Source organism: Cryptomeria japonica, chromosome 5, assembly GCF_030272615.1.
Source record: "Cryptomeria japonica chromosome 5, Sugi_1.0, whole genome shotgun sequence".
NCBI classification, from domain to species: domain Eukaryota; kingdom Viridiplantae; phylum Streptophyta; class Pinopsida; order Cupressales; family Cupressaceae; genus Cryptomeria; species Cryptomeria japonica.
This window is the reverse complement of record NC_081409.1, coordinates 496,191,339-496,215,922: the sequence shown is the minus strand read 5'-3', so window position 1 is coordinate 496,215,922 and position 24,584 is coordinate 496,191,339.

Genomic DNA, 24,584 nt, shown 5'->3' with positions numbered 1-24,584 from the left:
TCTTAAACAGAAGAGGATACACTCGAAATCAAACATGTTAGTCTAAATGGGGTCTGCATTTTTTGAAATCAAACATTATCAACCATCACATCAAACAATCAAAGAAAAGGCACAAATCAGTATGGCTACTGAATTTTGTCCTAGCCAGCCTTTATCTTTATCATTTGGTGGCAGGTCATGGTTCTATGCTACTCAAGGATGTCCACAAGTGACTAGAGGATCCGGGATGGGCATGATCCTTTTCTTTGTTTGTTGTTTGTGGTGTGGACCAATGAAGTTCTGGGGAAATGGTGTCATTGGTGTTTGTGATCAGTACATTCATTTAGCAAGTATCTCATGAAAGATAACTATGCTTGTGACTACCTCACATACCTCAACTCCTGACATTATACCCAAAATGGAGGGTTCACTCCTTGTCTGCAATATGTTTTTTTTCTGCAATAAGACATCTTTACACCTTGGTTCCTCATACCTTGGTGTGCAAAGATTCATTGTAACATAATAAGACTCAATGATGAATATGTTTCACTATGAATAAAGACACACATATTGGTGGTTTTATCATCTTCAATCATTTCTAATTCTCATCATCATTCTAATTCATTCTCAACATCATTTTCTCATCAATTCTCTTTGTCTCTAATCAACTAACAATTCTTCTTATTTGACTTACATGGTAAAAGGAGAAATTTGACACATTTGCAAAAAAACTTCATGCATTCATTAATTAAGATTGCATTAGTATGCATTCATTCAATAAGTTCATCCATTAGATTGTATTCATTACATATTAAGGTATATTTAGTTTAGTTAGTTTCATTTATTGTTTAGATTCATTTATAATTAAAATACTCCCTAATCATTTGCATGTCATTTAGTTAATTCATTAGTAACATAATGTTCATTCATTTAATTAGGTTGCATGTATACAATTACTCGCATCCATTATAAGCATAAATCAAGTCATCACATCTTAGGTCATATCATTACATTGAAAAACATGTAGAATGCATAAGTAAAATCATACATCATAAACATAGGAATGCATCATAAATAAAGCATATAGAATCATGCATCACATAAATAGAACACAAGCATATAGAATCATCACCAAAACTGCATATCATATATATATCTCAAAAATGAATGTGTCAATACATCATCATGATATCTCAAAGAGTCTCATAATAAGCAAGGTGTCAACTGACACTATCTCTATCCACTGGAGGATCCTACCTACTTGATCTTTCTCTAAGATGTCTCGATGGTGCCTAAGGTGGACCCATAACTCCTCCACTGCTATTCATGTGAGATTTATCTTTGCTTGACCTACCCTGAGACATGTATTCATGATAGCTAGGTGCTATTTGACCCTCAGGAACAACTCTCTCATAAAGTTTTCTATAATATAAGGCCTCCTAGGCAGCATCAAAAAGTTTGTCATCCTGTCTCCATATATCTATACCTGGACCAAACTGTTGATCATAGGTATCCAATACTAATTAATCCCTCTCTATGGCATCACCCCGCTCCCTCTAGAGATAGTCACTCTCCTCTACGCTTTCTGCTCCTATCGAACTAAGGCCTAGTCATCCATCCATCTTTGTTTCTCTATAGCTAGAGCATCCTCTAAGCTCCAGATCTTGGCTCTAAGGACCTATGGATCATCATCATCATGACCTTGTCCCCCATCACCACCCTCTCCACCTACCTCTGCAATAGGTACATCCTTGAGCTCAGGCATATCAATGTCCTAAGAGCTCTATTCTCCCTCACTGCTCTATGATCTTGAAGAAGAATCAATATCTCCCTCACTGCTACTAGAATTGGTGTCACCACCAATGTCCACCTCCTCCTCATCCCCCTCCTCTCCTCCTACAATAGAAATAACAATAACTAATCCTCTCCCTCCATCTCTACCTCCTCCCCCATCCCCTCTATCTCCTTTGTCATTTTCCCTCTATCATCTCTGGTGTCATATCTACTAAGGAGTGATCAGTACAGTTGGATCTGTCAATGGGATAGGCCTATTCCTCAACCACCATGCATCATACTATGGTGTCATCCCTGGATCTACTACTCCTATAGCCCAACCCCACTAGACTCATCTCAGTGAATCAAACTCAATAGCCACTACATGAGGCTTTATACAAGCCCTCCAATTAAAGACCTCCCATGCAACTTGAGTGAAACAAGTTGTCACATTAGGAACACCCTGTACCTCTCCAAACTGCCTAAGCACCCATCCTAGGACATATAGCTCAACCTTGGGAGGTGTATCTCAATGATCCTCTGAGTATCAATTGTGCATCCTATAACATACCTCTACTACTTGCAAAATGACAAGTGGTGTCCATCATCCGCCCAACTGGGGCAATCCAAATAGGGCCTCCAAATGAAATGTTGTAGAACATCGATCTGGTATCTCTAGTATATAATGTTATCAGAACCCCTATGCTTGATCCCTGAAGTATATTTGTATGCATATAGCTCCTCTATTTGAAGATCTACATGTACAATAGGTCAGAATATAGCAATATGCTCCCAAGCCCAGACCTGGAGTAATGTGACACCGCAACTAATAGATCTGTATGTCAAGTAGACAATCCCATGCATCTGGTAATATATAATGGAAAGAAAGAAAGGGCCTTAGGCATAGATCCATCTCTCAATGATCATCCCACAGATAACTCTTCCCCATTCGACTAGGAATCCATGGCATCTCCTATTTGGAATCAAAATCCATCCTATAAGACTGCATAGTACAATGGTCAAGTCATCATAGGTGTCCTCTAACTGACCCCATGCAATCTCATATCATCCACTCAATGTAATATCACCCTCCTCACACTCAAAGAGCTTGCAGAGTCCTCTAATACTAGCCCAATGATCATAGACTACTCACTCGCCATGAATCAAAATATGTAAGATACACTAGACATCCTCTAATGTGATCGAGGCCTCACACGTGGGAAGATGAAATGAACATGTCTCTGAGTGTCACTGCTTGACCAACACAGTGATCAAGGCCCTATTGGTCATAACCTTAGGTAGATGAAGTGCATGATACAAACAAAGATGTCTAATAAGAGAAATATCCTCAAGAGGTCACCCATCACGAAGATCAAGACCATTGGGTCTAGTCTGTCTACACCCAAGCATGCCAAGTGTCTCCTAAAGAAAAAAAATCATGAAAATATTAGATATTATACTCGCTTGACAAAATTTCATATCATACATATTAAAAAATTAAAATATTCAATGAAAGCGAGATATTTTAACACTAATCCAATGCATTAATGACTATTGCGGCACAAATAAAATGAATGCAAAACGTTTAAAGCCTATGTGACATCATATTCACTATTGCAAATTAATCAGTCTTTTATAAAACAATTAGCATGATTGTGAAACACTTATACTCTTGCGGCATAATAAGAATGTTTGTGCAATGATAATGACAAATGCAAAAAAATATGAACAACGATGCGCAACAAAATTTTGGGCTCTGAGAAAAAAATTGAAAAGTTGGACAAAATCAAGAAAAATGGGCAAAATTTTCAAACATGTACCATGCCTCTAGTGTTGGGTGGTCTCTGGTATGAAAAAATTCTCTCCAATATGTGCAATTGTGCTCTGTAGCCAGCCATAGTGCTCAAAAGATCGCAAGAAAGCTCAAATATCGCACATAACTCAATGAACTCAAATGAAAGCAAATGAGCAAATGAAGGGGTCAAAATTCTATTTATAGCTCAAAATTAGGGTTTTTATCTCTTTGTTGGTTGTGGTCCCCCTAAATTTAAATGCACATGTAGGACAGTCAAACAGACTCAAAATCATATAGAACTGGAAACTATTGCTCACTAGCATGGTCTCGTTAAATTGGTCTCAATTCCATAATTTTTTGACCAAGTTTTTGAGGGGGCATATGAATACCCTAAGCATCATCGAGGCATATTGGGGTAGGAAAAATTTCATTTTCTTTGAAACAATATTGTTACAACATTGTCTCAAAGAGAGGCAAACATAGACACCTAAAAATGTCTCATCGATTACACACTAATTATTCATCTTAATTGATTAAATAATTCTTTAATTATTTAATTAAGCTAATTATTATTCTTCTAAACTAATTTAATCATCACATTTCCATATTACTAATTATTCTATTCTATCTTCATCAATTAATCATTTAACCACTTTCTAATATTAATTAAATATTTATTATTTAATAAATTATGATTTAATCCTTTAATTTAATAATCTTTATTATTTAAATTAAATTCCATTTCAAATAGTTAAATAATTTCATTAAGTTATTTAATTAACTAACCAATTCTTTTCAAATATTCAAATTTAAAATTAAAATCCCCAAACTCCAATTTCACCAAATTTCAATTAATTCCATGTGCATTTCACTTTTCAAAAATCTAACTTCAAATTGAAATAAAAATGAAATGTGAATTTCATCTCCAAACCCTACAACACATGTTGAAAATCTAACTCCTACTCACTTTCAATCAACTAAGCAATCTATGCAGCCATCTCCCCAGTTAACTCCTTAATCACCTTTCTCAACTCTCAATCACCTTTTTGGAATAGATTAATCATAGTTAACAAATCAATCAACTCAGTCATCGAATCAATCTAATAAGTTCACTGATCAATCAATCCAATTGACTCATTAATCAAATGATTTGAACTCCCAATTAGTTTTGTCTCAAGAAATCTCGGACATTGATCAATTATGTCCCAGAATGAATCTCAATCATCCATTCTCATCCTCCAGAATCTATAAATTTAGCCCATTTCTCCTCAATTTTCTATAGCCACTATCTTCAAAATTATTGTGTCTAACTTATGTAGGTACTCTAGCATAGATATAGAGAGCCACACCAACACGATGATGAAGAAGACCAATGGAAGCTAATTGGATAGACAAAAAGGGGGGTTTTGATGCTTCATTTTGTTATTTTGTTAATTTGATTAATTTCCATTATTCTTAAGGATTTAGTTAGTTAGATTCCAGCTTTGGTGGTTATCTTGGATAAATCTAGCTCACTTATGGCTAATTTTCTCTTAAAATAGTAATTATTAAGATTAGAAAAGGGCATGACTAAATTTAGTTGTTGAAGAGTAGTGAAAAATAGTATTTAGCATCTAAAAAGAAGCAATTTTTATGTTGTAAGAGGAGTGACTAAAACATATTTGATTAACATTAAAAGAGGCTAACTATGGAAGAGAAATAATATATTGTATGGGTTTGTTTCTTGAAAATTTTGTAATCAGATAATGATTACAAAACATGCTTTTCAGCCACAATGTGATGAGATTGAATCTCTCCTCTAAAAGGGGAGGTTGTCTTCTTATTACAATCTAATAACTAATATCTATTTAAATTCTATCTTCTACACTATTTTCAAGGGTGTTACAATCACATAATTCTCGTTTTCCAGAATAAGTGTTCATCTAACTCTCTTTTTGCAGAATGGATTTTCTTCCTAACAACAAAACATGAATTACAAGATACCAACTTAGGCAATAATAGCCGATATAACTTTCAGCCAAACAAAAGAATGACTTAAAGATGTACCAATGAATCTATACTAAGTGAGAAACTTTTTTAAGACCAAAGTCTTATATGATCTCTCTTACTAATTTTTGAAACTAAATTGTAATATATAGATAGCTCAAAGTATTTCACATATATCACAATCTTCTTACTTCAAAGGGTTCAAAAGAAAACATGGTTACATTGCTTACTTCATTATGTTGTTTACAAACTTCAAATTTGGGAGATACTAAATTGTTGTCAAGAATTAAACAAAACTCCTCTATTATGTTTGTGAAAAGATCTTCATCAAGTTCCTTGCTAGCTTCCTCATACATAATATGTCCAAGTTCATGACCTTGAAATATAGATGCATTATTTTCATCTTGTTCAACTTGACTAGTACCTTCATGCACATCCATCTTTTCACATCTCATGTATGATGGTCCTTATTTACCAACACCTTTAAAAACTTGCCTTAAACCTCTTATTGTTTAGTCCCCATCATATCATATAATCTCTTCTTCTTGTTCAACAACTTCTTCATAATGCACTAACCAGATATGAGAGCTACTAACTATGTCTACTTCCTTCTCCTAGAACAGATTAGCAAGATCACTTTGTTCAAATTCAGAGTTCCCAACTACTACATTTGTTGGTGGTTCTTTAAGAGTGAGCCTCTCTAGAGGAGGAGGAGGCACATTTTTTTGATTCCTTGCAACGTATTTAGAATCATTATTTGAATAGGTCCTTCTTGGGACATATTTGTAAGGATGGTGAAAGATGATCCTTGAGATATTTGTGCCTTGAGGGATATCAGCTCATTGGCTAATCTTTTCACCATATGATTTGTGGTAATTATTAAAGATGACTCCATAGAATTTCCTTTGGACCTATTTGGTTTGTTCCTTATCTTCCTAGAAAGAATTAAATCATCTTCAACTTCTACTACCAAATCTTATGCAGTTGTAAGATCTCTCGCAACTGCCCTTCTCAACAAGAAACTTAACTTAGGAAGCTAAGTGTTAATGAAGAAGAACTTCAAATTTTTAGCGGTGGGCTAAGCCACCATTAGAAATTCTATAAGACAACTTATAGAATTTAGCCATAATTTCCCGCATGGGTCCTTGTGGCTCTTTTTTCATTTGGGTAAGTTTTATTAGCAATGCATGAGCATCTTTTGTAGGCTTGAACCTCCCTTCGAACTATTTTTGAGTGTCTGCCAATTGGTGATGGTTTGAGGTGCTAGGTGGTATAACTAATCTATAGCAACACCTTGTATTGTTTTGATAAACAACCTTATCAAAACATCTCCATGTTCCACACCAAGAATACTACAAGTAATGTAAAAAGTAGCAATATGTTCATCTAGATGTTGCTTTCCATCTCCATAAAACTTTAGGATATTCTTCTGCAAACCTTGTGGAAGCAAATGAAGAGGTGGAGTCAAATTTAGAGGACCAAAATTATGTCCCCAAGGAACTTGATTAGCCATCCTTATGGGATGGAATGCATACTAGAAATAAAGAAAATACCAACAATAAGGGACTGACATGCTTCAACCAAAAGCATGAGGTGCTTGGTTTCATATTCATGTCTCCAAAAAAGTCACTAAAAACTATTGGTTGAAAATATTTTAGTCAAAGGATGATAACAAAATGTGCTATTCAACCATATTGTGACGAGATTGAATCTCTCCTCGCAATGGAGAGGTTGCCTTCTTATTGCAATCTTATAACTAGTATATATTTAACTTCTATCTTCTACACTATTTTCAAAGGTGTTAAAATCAATTAATTCTCTTTTTCTAGAATAAGTGTTCATCCAACTCTCTTTCTTTAGAATAAATTTCCTTCCTTAACAACAAAACATGAATTGTAAGATACTAACTTAGGCAATAATAACTGATATAACTTTCAACCAAACAAAAGACTGAATTAATAATGTACTAGTGAATCTATACTAACCGAGAAACCTTTGTAAGCCCAAAGTCTTATATGATCCCTCTTACTGAGTTTTTAAACTAAATTGTAATATGTAGATAGATCAAATACTTTCAAATATATCACAATATTCTCTACTCTAAACAAATAACTTAATGTAGAAAAAATTCTCCACCTTGTTATCAATCATAGATAAATGATTCATAGTAAAATGCTATAGCACAAAGTCTACATGATTATATCTTTATGCCTTTTAATCCAACAACTTCTCACACTGCACAATTCAATCTTTAAACATAACATGTTAAGAATGAAATAAGAACACTCTCAACATATAATAAAGTGTATCCAAGACAAATATTGGAAAATGACTCTACTTCTTTATTGATAGAACTTTCTGATTTTCACTTAAAGCGCAATGTCTTTGATAGCTCTACAATACGACAAAGTTTTTCAATGCACTAGCAAAAGTTCCTTATTTACAAAGGAACCCCTCATATTTATAGAGATATTATGAGCATGAAGAGAGAAATTTGAAACTAACTTTGACTTATTCAACATCAAAGTCCTATTTGACTTTGACTTGTGTTGTTGTTACATGTAATAACAATTTTACAAATACATAATGTATAATTGACAATATAAAAATGAACTAAGTGTCTGGAGACACACCTTCAACATCAACAGCCTTTTTCAAGTAGTCTTTATATCATTGCAAAGTAGCTTGTTCTTTAAAGTCATTTGGTCCCAATTTGTAGGACCGGACATCTAGAATTAAATTGTAGTACTGAATTAAAGAATCCCAGAATTAAAAAGTTTTTGCCTTTTGGATAAAAAATTGCAAATCGAGTTTTAAACCCAATTTGCATCAAGGTAGTTTAAAATGTGCAAATCAGGTTTCAAAACTTGATTTACACAAAGAATAGTACAAAACATGCAAATTGGGTTTGAAAACCTGATTTGCACTTAAGAGTGGATTATACATGCAATTTGGGTTTTGAAACCTGATGTGCATGTGACAAGTGTAAAGTGATGTAAAACAAGTTTTAAAACTCAATTTGCACATGTGTGAGGAAATGTAGGAAAGTGCGTAATGGGTTTTAAAACCCGATGTGCTTGTCGGACAAGAGAGAAATATGCAAATTAGGTTTTAAAACCTGATTTGCATTTTGTACAACATTGATGATCTGTAGTTCGGGTTTTAAAACCTAAACTACACATAGGATGGACTTAAAATATGTACTTATGGTTTTAAAACCTAAAGCGCATGTTCATTGGTGATGAATGTATATTTTGGATTTTAAAACCTAAAGTACATATGCATTGCGGGTTTTAAAACTCAAAATGCATAATAATGGAAGGATGTGCATTTCAGGTTTTAAAACCTGAAATGCATAAAGGTATGATAGGTGAGTTGTATTTCAAGTTTTAAAACCTAAAATACATGAAAAATGCAATTTTAGGAAAAAAAACTTCAAAATTACACAAAATAGAATGACTAATTTTTTAAAAACTAACTTTTGATATTTTTTTAGAAGACAAGTTAAGGGATCTAAACAAGATAATTTCTCAAGGAACCTGACTATGCATGAGAGGGTTTGACAAGCACCTTGACATGCATGCTTAGAAGATGTGGTATGCAAAATGGGAAGTTTTCATAGGGATTATCCCATGATTTGAGAGCCAAAATTAAGGATAACAAGGCTGACTTCAAACTAAAATGGCACTATATGGGCTGATTCTCCATGAAATGGTATATCCTCTGTGAAATATTTAAAAACAAAATAAAAATATGAAAAGGCCTACTCTCTTGGGAGAATCATATCCCTTCAAGAAAATGTGTGATGGGATATTTATGTAAGGAGAGTTAGACATGGAGAATACAAGTTCTAAAATGTAATATCATATGAGTGGGAGTAGACTTAGAGAAGATGTAAAATATAAGTATATATTAGAGATGAAGTGACTAAGATTCAATCTTAAAGGATACCTATGAGAAAATTTAAAAGGGGTCTATGAGTAGAAAAAAGACACAAACTTAAGAAATATTTATGAGCATACCTATGAGAGCTTATGTGAAGACCTTTAAGTAGATGTGAGCAGATGTAAAATAGGATTATGATGGTAGATTAAACTACATCTATGGGGTGGTTTATTGTTCTATTTGGGAGTAGAATTCATTGACATCTTTGGAGAAGAACTTGTTATAATTTTGGAGTGGACATTGTGCCCAATTTAGAGTAGACAATATAGCATTCTTGGAGTAGATTTGAAGCATATTATTGGAGAAGTATTTGTAACAATCATAAGGAAAATTTGGGAGTAAACATAAGTACTATTTTAAGAAAATATTGGAGATATTAGTGCCTTCTGATTTAGAAGAGATTGGTGTCCCTTGCTAAGTTGGTGCTTAGCTATGGGGATTGGTGTCTCTAGTGGGTTGGTGCCTATTAACTTTCTAACACAAGTTTTATATTAGCAATATTTTGACATTGTTTTCTCCCATAGGGGTTTCCCTCTAAAATATTTTGTCTCTCATGTGTTCCTTTTGTGTTGCATGATTGCTAAATATAAAGTAGTTGCTATCATTGTGGTTGTTTAAATTTGAAAAAGTAAAAATAGAATTGTAGTAATTCACCCCCTTCTCAATACAAGTGTATGTGTTTCTTTAATTGGTATCAAAAGAGGTCATTCCATGGGGAAAAAAGAAATCATGTGTAATAATGAAGATATAAAAAGAGATCTATCAATAGTATGTGAAGACAAATAATAATACAATATATACAAAGATCTTCCAAGAAAATCAAATAAAATAGAGTCATCAATTGAAGAGAAAATATAGATAAAGAGAACAATATATATGTAGACATATCAATAAAGAAGTGTGGAATAAATGTAATTTAATTCTAGCATATTTTTCAAGGAGAAAAATGAGAGATCTAAATATCAAATAAGAAGTGGGAAGAAACAAGTGATTGTGATATAAAAGGATGTATCATTTGAATAAAAGAAATATTTATGAGGACAAAAGAATAAATCATTCATAGCAGATTTTGTCTATTATCCATGAAGAAGCAAAATTGAAGTAAGTGGAACTTTGTTTTGGAAGTTGGTGCTTCCTAAAGAAGAGATTGGTGTCTCTCACTAAGTTGGGGGTTGGTGCCTCCAATAGGTTGGTGTCTATGAAGTGTCAAAATTGGTGTCTCTAGTAGGTTGGTGCCTACAAATTGAGGGGATCAATGTTTCTCGTGGGCTAGTGCCTACAAATTTTGTAAGAAAAGTTTATATAAGCAATATTTTGTTGTGGTTTTCTTCCATAAGGGTTTCCAGATAAATCTTATGTTCTTCTTGTGTTACGCAATTATTGCATCTTATGTGAATGATATTGTGCAATTGATATTATTGTAATTGTTAAGTTGAAAAAGTAAAATACTGTATTATATTGATTCACTCCCCTCTCAATATAATCACATGGTCATTAATTAGTATCAAAGTTGGTTCCTTTGAATATAGTTTAACCATTTGAAGGTTGATATCAAGGAGCACATATGGCAAGAAGAAAATAACTTAATGGAAAAGAAAATACCAAGCAAAATGTTAATCAACAAACACCAACAAAACCAAATATAAATGATGACAGAGAAGGGAGCGAAAGTGACAAGGTGAAAAATGAAACACACATGGCAGCAAAAACAAAAGATGATGTTGTAGACATTTAAAATTGTCCTACACATGCAAACACAAATTTTACTAATTATTCGTCTATATTAATTAAATAATTTTAATTATTTAATTAATCTAATTGATTTTTTCTAAATTAAAAATCATCATTTTTCACCACAAACTGATCATTCAATTTCCATGCAAATCAATTACTCAATTAACATTTCCTCTCTAAAATTAATTAAATAATTTTATTATTTAATTAAGTTCAATTTCTATTTCCCCATAATTAAATAATTTAAATTATTTAATTATCTAATTATGTCCTCAAAATTAAATAAATTGCATAAATTTATTTTATTTAATTTCCTCTCATTTCAAATAATTCAAATTCCCTCTAATTAAAATTAATTTTATTTCCAATAAATTTGCATGTCATTTGGCATTTTCAAAAATAAAAATGAAAATTAAATTGAATTTGATGCTAATTTCCTACATCACATGCTAAAATTCTAATTGCCATTGATGTCCAATCAACTCTCAATTAGTCTTTTTTAACTACCTAGTTAAGTTAACTATCAAACACCTTTTTCTAACTAATCAATCAATCCAGTTAACTATCAATCACCTTTTCCTGACTAAGCAATCAATCCTGTCTAACTCTCAATTATAACAATTATCTCTCCAATCAAGCTAGTTGATATGTCAATCAGATTTAGTTAGCATGAACAATTCTCTCCCATCAACTAGTTACTTTGAATCTCAAATGTCGATTCATTGAGTTCTCAAATCAATCTTAGTAGTATAATCAGACTTTCCAGAATCTATAAATTCAGCATCAATTCCCCTTTTTTACAAACACTATCTTCGAATTCTTGTGTCATCATATTGCAGGTTTTTCATAGAATGACTCTGAGAGCCAATTTCCTACAAGAATCAAAAGGACAATGGAAGCGACAAGATAAAATTCAATAAAGAGGATTTTCTAATTGCTTTGATTTGTTTTATTTATTGATTTTGTGAGCATACTTCCATTGAGTATATTTTGGAATTTGTTAATTAGAAAAGGTTATGGTGGTTAACCTATTAATTGTAATTAGCATAAAAATGAATAATTCCCATGCATACACTTCTGGTGAACTTGACGTAAATGTTGGTATTATGGATATGTTGCATTGGTTTTGTCATTGATGTAAACACTTATCAACACTTATCCTTCTAGAGATCTTTGGTTATGTTCACCGGCAAGTTCAGTGACTTATGCACAGTCACTGGTATTTGGTTCACCAGTAGGTTATATTGTTCATCAGCACTGAGGATGACTTGTTATCATCTAGAGATTACTTGGTTATAGCGAAGACGTAGTTTGGACACTTGGTTTTGGTGATTTGGTTATTGATCTAATCGGGTTGACATATTTGTTGTTACCAATAAATTGGTCTAGGTTATGGACCGGCATGTTTTATCTATTCCAGATCAGCACGACACGTTATGGAGATGGTTTAATCAATCGGTATTGATGTTGACCCAACATGATGCATCGCATCTTGACTTACTAATTGATTTTATTGTAATATTCTTAGTGAGCCAACCTACACATTTGGTCTTAGGTTTTGGTATATATGTAAGATATCATTTGTGAGATTAACATATGGTATTTAATATGGTATGGTAAGATTGTGATATTTGGTATATGCGAATATAAGAAGAGCTACTCATGCAGACATCATTTGAAGGGTCAAGGAAGGTTTGAAGGAGATATTCAGAGCTTAACTAGTACTGAATCCAACATTGGAGATGCTACTTTGAGCAGTACATTATCATTGGATTTAATCATCCAATTGTAGTTAGTGTGACTCCCTTCTTGTGATTGAGCAGTGAGCTCTAGGTAGATGGCCTTTCTGCATGTGCAGACCCCATTTGTACACACATACTATCTGCAGTAGTATCATCTGATTATGGGTAAGGTTTCCCACCATGGTTTTTCCCCTTACAGGGTTTCCACATACAAATCTTTTTGTTATGTGTTGTGGATGTTGTTTCTCTTTCTGTTTCATGCATTAAGCTTCACCGGTATTAATATTAACTGTTAATCTGTTAACCAGCATTAAGTTTGGTTTACCGGTATTAAGTATCAAGTTTGATTAAGTTATACTTGGGTTGAAATTATTAGTCAACTGATTCACCCCCCCCCCCTCAGTAACAATTGGTATCAGAGCTAAGTCCTCTTTTTGTAGAAGTTTAACAACTTGAGGAGATTCTATGGCAACTAACTATTTCAGGAAGGATAGTCTGAAACTTGATGGAACTAACTATGGTATATGGAAGATCAGAATGGAGACACATCTGAATTGTATTGGAAAACACATATGGGATGTTACATAGAATGGCTATGTTGGTCCTACACTAGGTCAACCTAATCCACCTACATTGAGTAAGGATCAAGAGAATGATTGCAAAGCAAGAGAAGCTCTTTTGAGCGCCTTATCAGATCAGCAAATCATGGGATTATCAGACTGATCTACTGCTAAAGCTATTTGGGATAAATTGGAGACATTGAATGAAGGTGATTCCACTATAAAAATTGCAAAATTGGAATGCTTCTGGGTCAGGTATGAAAATTTGAAAATGGAAGATGATGAAAGAATTTTTGCTTTTATGGAAAGGGTTAATGAAATTGTTTTGGGAATACAATGTTGTGGAGGTTCCTTAAGTGAAGATGAAATTGTTTCTAAAGTTTTAAGAGCATTGTTGCCAGCATACAAAATGAAAGTAACTGCTATTAAAGAGTCAAGAACTATGCCTAATACATTAGTATCTAGTAAAGATCATTGAAACCTTCTATCCCTATGCTCTGCAATTGTAATTCTTGGACAGTCAATAACTTCCAGCTTAAAGCATCTGCCACCTTGTTGAGCTGCCCCTTTTTATGCATGATGGTAAAGGTAAAGGATTGGAGGTACTCCATCCACTTCAAATGTCTGTTGCTAAGCTTCTCTTGAGTGTTAATGTAACTTAAAGCCTAGTTATCTGTGAACACCACAAATTCTTTTGGGAGTAGGTAATGCCTCCACTTCTTGAGAGACTAAACTAGTGCATACAACTCTAGATCATATGTTGAATACCTCTTCTTTGCCTCATTAATCTTCTCACTGAAAAATAACATAGGCCTTCCCTCTTGACTCAATACACCCCCTACTGCAATTCCACTTGCATCACACTCCAATGTGAATAGCTTGTCAAAAGTAGGTATGAGTAGGATGGGTTTTGTGGATACTTCTTGCTTCAATAATTGGAATGCTTCATCAGCTTTTTCAGTCCATTTGAACTTAGTTTTAAGGCCTCCTTTTATAGTGTCAAGTACTGGTGCACATATGCCACTGAAGTTCCTCACAAACTTTCTATAGAATTGGGCTAAGCCATGGAAACTCCTAACTTTAGTCCCTATTTTAGGGGCAGGCCAATTCAAGATTGCTTCCACTTTGCTTGGATCCATCTTCAAGGTTCCCTTAGACACCACAAACCCTAAGTAGACTAACTTTTGCTTCAGGAAGTCACATTTCTCTAAGTTGATTTCCAACTTCTCTTCATGCAACCTCTCTAGGACTAACCTCAAATGTTCATGGTGCTCCTCTTTGGTTCTGCTATAGATGAGTATGTCATCTAAGTACACCACCACAAATCTGCCTGTAAAGCCCTTCAACACCTCATTCATCAACCTCATGAAGGTTCTTGGGGCATTGGTAAGTCCAAATGTCATCACAAGCCATTCATACAACCCTTTTGTGGTCTTAAAAGCGGTCTTCCACTCATCACCTTCCTTAATCCTAATTTGATGATAACCACTTTTAAGGTCCAACTTAGTAAAATACATGGCACCCCCTAAACAGTCCATCAAATCCTCTATTCTAGGAATAGGTAATTTGTACCTTGTGGTGATCCTATTTATTGCCCTTGAATCAGTGCAAAGTCTCCACTTGCCTCCCTTCTTTGTTGCTAGCACTACCGGGACTGCACATGGGCTGATGCTCTTCTTGATCAGTCCTTGATCCAACAACTCCAACACTTGTCTTGCCACCTCCTTATTTTGGTTTGGTGTGAGCTTATATGCTGCTTTATTGGGCAGGGATGAACCGGGGACAAAGTCTATTTGATGGCTTATAGACCTTCTTGGTGGAAGTGTTGCAAGGTGCTCCATCACTCACTATGTCTTTGTATTCTTGCAACATTTGCTTTACCTCCTTAGGTACCTCTATCTACAACTTACCTTCCTCCTCCTTTGGCTTCACAAAGATGGCACATCCCACTGTCTCTTCTTCATGTAGCAGGCGTAAGAACTCTTTACCAGTGTTAAGTAAGACACTAGGTGTTCTTGAGGTTCCCTCATCATTCTTTGTCAGAGACTGAATCTTAAAGGTTTTGTTGTCCTTCTTGAAGGAAATGGAGTTCTCCTCTCCATCATAGATCACCTTCCTATCAAATTTCTGGGGTCTACCTAGTAGCAGATGACAAGCATCCATGGGTAGCACATCACAAATGATCTTGTCCTTGTACCCTCCAATAGAAAACTCCACCCAAGTCTGTTCATTAACAAGCACACTCTACTTTCTGATATTAGTATGAATGGGTCCCATATCTAGAATCATGCCTCTAAGTGTAGAGACAACATTGCTAAAGGGGTTATATGGAAAGTAGGCAATGGCAGAAAAATTAAATTCTGGGAAGATCGCTGGCTTTTTTATAAATCTTTGATTGACATCCCAGAATGGGCCCCTTATGCCTCCTCCTATATTAGAACTTTTGGTCCTTCAGTTGAAGGGTATTGGATAGGAAATAAATGGTAGAATATTGAAAGTATCCACCCAAACCTTATTAAGCTTAAAAACCATCTGTCATCAGTCTGGTTGAATAAAGAGGAAGAATCCCTCATTTGGAAATATGAACCTAAAGGTAATATTACTGTCTCTTCTATGTATGGTGTTCTCTCCCCTGCCCATCCTAAAAATCCTTTCTGGTCTAAAGCTTGGATTAAGGGTCTAGTTCCTAAAATCAATTTTTTCTATTGGACTATTCTTCAAATAAAATCTTGACCTTAGATAACCTAAAGGGCGGAGGTTTTTCTTTCCCTAATAGATGTGCTCTATGTCTTGAGAAGGAAGAGTCTGTGGACCATCTGGCCATCCACTGTTCCTATTCTGCTTCTATCTGGGAAAGATTTCTTAAGAGTTTTTACATTGATTGGGTGTTTCCTAACACTATCAGTGATTTGTTCTACTCCTAGAATTATCATTGGTCTAACTCCTTTTTGAGAACTCTATGGCAGCTATCTCTCCCTCACATTCTGTGGGGGTTATGGAAAGAAAGAAACAATCGTATTTTCAGGGATAGTTCTCTTACTCAGGATATTGTTTTCTAGAAAATAAAATGGGCTATAGTGGAGAACATTAGGATCATTGGGGCCCCCTGCTTTTTGGCCAACCCTTTGGAATCTCATATTTTAAGTTCCTGGTGTTTGAAGACTGCTGACAGTTTTGATCCCAAGCAAAACAAAAGATTAGAAGCAAGATGGCAAACTCCCCCTCATGGTTGGTTCAAAGTCAATTTCGATGGTCCTGCAAAAGGTAATCCGGGCCCTGCGGGATGTGGAGCTATTCTTAGAGACGATAAAGGTATATGTAAGGAAATGATTGTTGTTCCAATAGGCAGCCAAACAAACCACAAGGCAGAAGCAATGACAGCTCTCCAAGGCATTCTCCTCGCAAAAAGATGGAATTGCCCCTACCTATGGATTGAAGGGGACTCTAACAACATCATTAAATGCCTCAAGGGGACCTCTAAGCCCTCATGGTATATCAATAACATTATAAAGGCTGCTAGAGACCTCATTAACACTTTTGAGAAAAGTTTCATATCTCATACTTACCGTGAAGCTAATGGTCCTGCTGACTGGGCAGCCAATGTGGTGGTCAATCAAGATGAATTGATTACTTGGAAGAGAGAACAGGGCCTCCAAGAGGATGTCAGATTAATCATTTTTAAGGATCGATACAATAGCACCCCAAAGATCATTAATGGTCAAAATAATAATGAAACAGATTAAAAGGAGTGCTTTGAACTATTCTAATATTGTCAGTACCAGTTTCCAGATTTTGGAAACTATCAGCAGAACCCAGTTTCTGGAAATTATTAGCAGAATCTAGACTCTAGAAGCTATCTGCAGGAAAACTATCAGTAGAACCCAGTTTCTAAAAATTATCAGCAAAATCTAGACTCTAGAAACTATCAGCAGGAAAATTATCAGTAGAACCCACTTTCTGGAAATTATCAGCAGAATCCAGACTCTAGAAACTATCAGCAAAACCCAGTTTCTGGAAATTATCAGTAGAATCCAGATTCTGGAAACTATCAGCAGAACCCAGACTCTGGAAACTATCAATAGAATTCAGATTCTGGAAACTATCAACATTGGTGAAGGGAAGTCTACAGCAGATTATGTGGAGGATTTGACCAAAACTATTGCTAGAGCTGAAAATATGAGAGAATCCAACATCAGATTTGAGCAAATTGAGAAAGATCTGATTGAGACGAAAGCTAATGCCAATGCTATGGATCAAACAATGATGGAAACTGTCAATAAAGTTAGCAAAATTGAGGAATGGCTTAAAATTATCACCGAGAAAAGCTTAAACATTCTGAAGGCCTCTACTGGCAAAACCAAAACCCTCATCAGCAATTTGGAGGAGAAGGATACCCTGGAAATTGACCCTGACACTGAAGGAACGGGAGATTTTTAAGGACCCAGAACAAGAACTAGTGGTAAAAAGAAGGAGAAGAAGCCAAATAAGGACTTGGATGAACTTAAAGATACTCTGGCCAACTACAACTAGCTGATGATCAAGGTGGAAGACCTCCTGAAGGCCTTATAATTGTGTAGTGTTATCTCTGGTTTCTTCATTTTGTTGTTTCTGCCCTCTGCTATCCTTTTTGTTTACTGGCTTTATTGACAGTCTTTATTTTAGTTGTTCTTTCTTGGTCTAGATTCTGTTTGATGATCCTATTTAATCTCCTTTGGTAAAGGTTTCGGGTCCTTAAAACATGTTTTTCCTTTTAATCAAAACAAGCACACTCTGCTCTTGATTCAACCATGTCACCTTGTAAGGACTAGTGTGGGGTATCTTTGTGAGTTTCAACTTCTTGGCTGCCTCATCTAATATGATGTTATCAATTGACCCTGAATCAGCTATCACCTTGTAAACCTTACCAAGGATTTTGCATCTCACCCTAAACAATGCTCTCCTATGCTTAGGTTCATCCTTAACTGGTTGTCTTATCAAGACCCTATTGAACATCAGATTTTCTCCAATTTCTAATTCAATATGGTCCACCTCAGGTGTTTTGTTTCTTGATGTGTCTTCATGGGCATAAGCAACCCTCTTTCCACTGTTTGATGAGGTAGGCTTGTCAGGGCATCTATAGGCTGGGTGTCCCAATTGACCATAATTGTAGCATTTCATGGTTGAAAAGTAGGAATTACCCCTGTCAGTACCTCTACCCCTATTTGGACCCCCTTGTGCACCTCTTCCTCTAGAACGGCCTCCTCTGAGAGTGGTTTTACTGTTATGCTTAGTCAACTTGGACTCTCCTTGATTCCTTTGCTCATTTGCCTCACTTTGGTAACCACCTCGGTGACTCATTTGATCTCTACCTCTGCCTCTACCCCTATTGTTGGAGTCTCCCTTCCTTTTGTTCCTCTCTTCCACCTTAGCAGCAAGCTGGTGACATTTTTGGACAGTGGTAGGAGTCCATAGGCATATCTCCTCTTGGATGTTCCACTTTAGGCCACTTAGATACCTAGCCACCTTGATAGATTCCTCTTCTTGGACTTTGGATCTAAGACAAAGCTTTTGAAACTCCTCTATGTAAGAGGCCACATCAAGATCTTTTTGCTTCAATCCCTGTCTCTTTTTATGAAGTTGGACTTCATAATCCTCTGGCAAGTAGTTCTCCTTGATCTTACTCACCATGGCCTTCTAGTTTGCAATAGGTAGCTTCCCCATACTAATTATCTCCTCTTGCAAGTACTTCCACCATGTCAAGGCTGCTCCCCTTAGTCTTGATTTGGCAACCTTAACCTTTTGGGCTTCTATCACACCTTCACACTCAAAATGGTTCTCCATACCCTTAATCCATTCTATGATGGTGTCAATATCCATCCTTCCACTGAAAAGTGGCAATCCTTCAAAATATTTTGTATTCAAAGCCTTAATGGCCTTTACAAAAGGTTCTTCATTGATTAAGGGGTCTGGTTCAGGTATGATGTCATCTATATCAATAGCTTTCTTGCCCCTGTCATTGGTGTCCACACCCCAAAGTTCTTGTGCTCTCTGATCAACCACTTCTTGCAGCTTGTTCCTTATCTCACTCATAGCATCTTCAGGGAGTCTATTTTTCTCCTTTTGTTCTTATACCTCCCTAGCCAGCTCTACATTAGTGACCATTATGTTCTCCCGTACTGATTCACCAAAATATAGAGACATGCACGGTCCACCAAATCTTTAACTTTGCTCTGATACCAATCTGATGGGAATGGGCTTGGGATAGACTAGCCTAGCCTATGCTCTTTGATCCTCTCCTTGGATCACCAGGTGTTGCAACCACACCCTAGGGTCTCTAGGTTTTCCCTTCCTTGTGGGATCCCTTGACCTTTTCCAATCCTCCCACCAACAACATGTGATTCTTCTCCTAAGCTCTCACCTACTCACAAGCTTCAAAAACCCTTACATAGGCTAATAAGGGTTTAACTCTTCCTACACCTTCTCAGGTCCTAGCAAGGATAGGATAGGTCTTTGACATGTTTCTCCAACCACTCATGTGCCCCCAAGAGGTTTTGACATTCCTTCTTGTTACCGATTTCACAATTTTGCTTCTTTCCTAAAGAATAGGGCTACAAGGAATGAGCCCATATTAGGCCTCCATTCCAGACTTTTAGGGCTTCCTCTTGCAAACAATGCCAAAACTTGTAAAACTTCCCAGAGGGACAGCTATTCATTTATCAAAGGCTCAAGGATTTTCCTAGTTTTGGGCCCCCAAGTGTCTGTACACTGCCTCAGGTGAAATTAAGGGGTTTTAAGGGTTTTTTAGGCCTGCCAGGGTCATAGAGTTGGGTTTCTATCTTCACCACCTTGTCTAGATTGGTGGAATCTCCTCCTTCTCACCAATGAGGATCCACACACCTCTCTTCAACTCCTCCAAAGGGTGCCTCCTTCCTTGTCCTTCCTTGATCTCAGGGACCTCTGCAACCTTGACCCTTCCTAGCCGGGCACAGACCAGTCTCGCCTAGGAGTGGGTTTTTGAAAGGTTTTCCTGCATTCTCCAGGGCCCTGCTTCCTCTAAGATGTTGTATAGGGTCTGTACTCCTATACCCCATGGTTTCATGGTGTTTCCACAATGGGGAAAGGAGTTACCAACCCATTTTCACAAAGCAATCCAGAACTGGACAGTGAAGAGGTAACTACAAAATATTTACAAAGCACACAACACCTGCGAAACAAAACCTAACCTAAATGCTCAAAATGAAAGTATAAACACTATACAAGACTCTCAACATAGTTTAGTTTCTAGAACAATCCATTATCAATCCTTTAATGCTCCATTTGTGCCGACTGGCAACAAAAACACAGTCACAGTCAAGGTGTTTTTCCTTTGGCCGTACAATCTGACATCCAACCCCTCATTTTAGGGTTTGCAACAATTTATAATATCTTTTCCTTGATTTGTGTGCCAAAGTTAGGGTTCCCAATGCCAAGCTAAGGTTATGACCAATTTGGTGGAAAAGTTGCATGACAACTTTGAAAAGTTGTCATGCAACTTTTTGCAACTTTTAAGCAACTTTTGCAATGTTTCTTTTCTTGGCTTTTAGGCCTTTATTAGGCTATCCTCTAGAAACAACCATGCCAAAAGGACCCCAAACTCATCAATAGGCCCACATTCCCTCAACCCCAAGAGAAAACTCAGCCTAGACTTGTGAACCTAGGACATAAACTAGGACCTAAACAAAACCAATGAGCTCTTGGCTCTTATTACATTACATGGCTTCATGAAGAAGCAAAATCACAACAAAAACAAATGGTGGGAGCCCTTAGAAGGGTGCTCCTACACCACTTTACCTGTTTACAAAAGAGGTGATTCCTCAAAGACCAAAGGAGGTGCCAAGGTAAATTATACTTATACCAGCAATGACAACATCATTAACATGATTGAGCCTTCCCAATTAGAATATTGCAATGTGATTATAGTCCAAGATAAACTGAATGAATCATGATATGCAAGAGCTCTGACCCAACCTCAAAAGAAAGTCACTCTCCAAGGAGCTAGTTCTTCCAACCCAGCTCAACCAACATCAAACCCACCAGCCCAATCAAACAAACAAAAAGAATCAACCTTGGATAAATTTAAAAAGTTGACTTCATCATCATCTTCTGGATATAGTATCATTGAACAGTTGAAAAGGACAAATGCTCAAATCTCAATTTTTGAATTTCCAAAACTCTTGTCTGCTCACAAAGATATCCTGGACAAAGCATTTCTCACCACTAACATTCCAAAAGATTTATACATTGATCAGTTTCAGTCTATGGTGGGTCATCTGACTTCACCTCACTATCTGACCTTCTCTAAAGAAGATGACAATTCACTAAATCATCCACATAACCAGCCATTGCATATTGAAGCCATGATCCATAAACACAGAGTCAAACATGTTTTGATAGATGGAGGCGTGGGGTTGAATATATGTACTTACAGTCTTCTTACACAACTAGGATTCTCTGAAAATGTCATTGATCCCAGCAAGAAAATAACAATAAATGAAATGAAGGCAATTCCATCAACATACCATCAATGCTTAAAGTTTCCTTATAATGGAACAAAAGTCAGTATTCCTGCTGATACGAATGTCATCTGTAATGCATTGAAAAAAGGTGCAGGTACTTTTGTGCTTCATAATAGGGCAGCCTCTATAAATGAAGATCTAGAAACACTGATGAAAGACTTGGAAAAGAGATTGAAGATCACAAATACCAGCATGGATGGCTACAAGATAGAACCAGTACTTTCATTAGTCTCTCTCCCTCCATCACCAAAATAGTTGGGCAAGCCATCAAAGGCTATGAGAACACAAACTTTAGCTTTGAATACCATATATGGTGGTCTCTTTGTATAGTCCTCTACCTCCCTAAAGGATGAAATGGAAGAAGATGTTGTTCTTAACTGGCTCTTTAAGGAAGATAGTCAAAATGAGGAGGTATGACATTGTGAGATTTCCTCTAACCAATATGGTCTTGTCTACAAGATGATTCAACACATGGGATATTTGGGTACTAGTCCCTTGGGTAAACATCAAGAGGGTATTATTGAACCAATTTAGCTGCAAACAAAGTCCACAAATGATAAGGCTGGACTGGGGTACAATCCAAAAAATACATCAGATCAAAAACATGTTTCTAAGTATAAGTGGCAAAATAGGATATCGCCTTCAATATTACAAGAAGCAGATGCTCAACAAACAAAAGCAAAGTGTAGAAAAGAGAAAGAGGAATCAACAATCAAGAAAGAAGAAACAGTCAGTGCTCAAGCTTCGATGGTGTTAGCTACAATAATACAAGAAGTTGAGGCCCCTGAGGATATAAGAGATGAAGTAGTAAGAATCAGAGAAGTGTTTGCACCACTAAAAGTTCTAGTCACATATACTAGCAGGTAGCAAGTAGACAATTCAAAGACTGACTCAAACAAGTATGAATGGGGTCCTGACCACCTCTCAAATACATCCAGTATAGAAACTCCAGAAGAGTCTAGCGGTGTCATAGATGATATTCAAGAGCTGATGCACATAAAACTAGAGAAGGAAATATAGGAAATTAGACAAAAGAGACAAGCAAATTATGAACAAGGACTGAAGGAAGGAAGAGTACCAGAAAGCTTTTCATCTATGTGCCCCTATGCTAAAATAGAACAAATCAGGTATAGCACTACACAAGAAGAGTTAGAAGCTACAAAACAAGAACCAGTTATCAGTCTAGAAGAAGTTGAATGGAGTAGATGACAACAAATCATAGAAACAACAAGATCATGTCAACAGGTGTGTCAGATACAAATGACAAATGAGCCACAATATGAAGGAACTTGCAGCATTAAAGATGTTGGTGTTGATACCATACATACACTTACTAAATCACTTGAAGAAGACTCAGAAACTTCATCCGATGACTCTGATGACTCTAATGACTTTCATGACTCTGATGATAATCTTATTCAACACAATATCTACTCAACCTCAAATTCTGGATCATCTGATACAAATGATGAAAATCTGTCTACTGATCTTATCGCCATCAAACCATGATATGACATCCACTCTGGCGAAGGGAATGATGCTACAAGTATGTATATTGGATTAGGTCAATTGAATATTAATGTGAACTTTAATAATCATGTTCTGACTCTTCCTGGTCTCGAGACACTTACGCAAGGTATCCTTCTAGAGCTCAACTTTTCGATCTGTCATTGTGATGACAATACTGTGAATGCTCTTGAACCTATCCAACACTTATCCTTACTACATCCAGAACTAATTGACTGTACTTTACAGAACCAGCCCATGAATATACCTACTTTTGTCAATGACTATATGTTAGCCTATTACCTTAATGCAGTTGAACCCATGTACTCTTCCACCAGTGAATAGAGTGAAAACATGACTGAAGCAGATGTCAAGTATCTTAGTCACAAAAACAAGAAAAACAAAAATAAAAGATCTAATGGCAAAAACCACATTGTGGCGGTGTCAGAATCTAAAAAAGAGAAAATAAAGGACGTACCTAAAGGTGAAAACCTCTCTGAGGTGCCTAAAGGTGAGATACTTGACGTACTGCCAAGTCATTTCCAAGAAAGGTCTTCCATATTGATCAAGCCAACTCAGCTAGTGAACATTGGGAGTCAAGAGACACCACACATCATTCATGTAGCTCAATCATTATTAGCCGAAGAATTGAAAGATTTCACTCATCTATTCTCAGAAAAGAAAATAAAATTTGCATGGACATCCTCTGATATGCCAGGCCTGGATCCTGATCTAATCATGCACCATCTTTCTATCACACCAGGAGCTAAACCAGGAAAACAAAAACTCCATAAGATGCACCCATATGTGGCACTGCTGGTCAAGGCTGAGATAGAAAAACTATTAAAAACTAGATTCATTAGAGCTATAGATTATGCCAAATGGATTTCAAACATAGTACCTGTGTCAAAGGCAGACAAATCTATCAGAGTTTGCACTGACTTCAGAGATCTTAATAAAGTTTGTCTGAAGGATGACTTTCCATTACCAAATATTGATATGATAGTCGACATGACTCTTGGGTATGAGA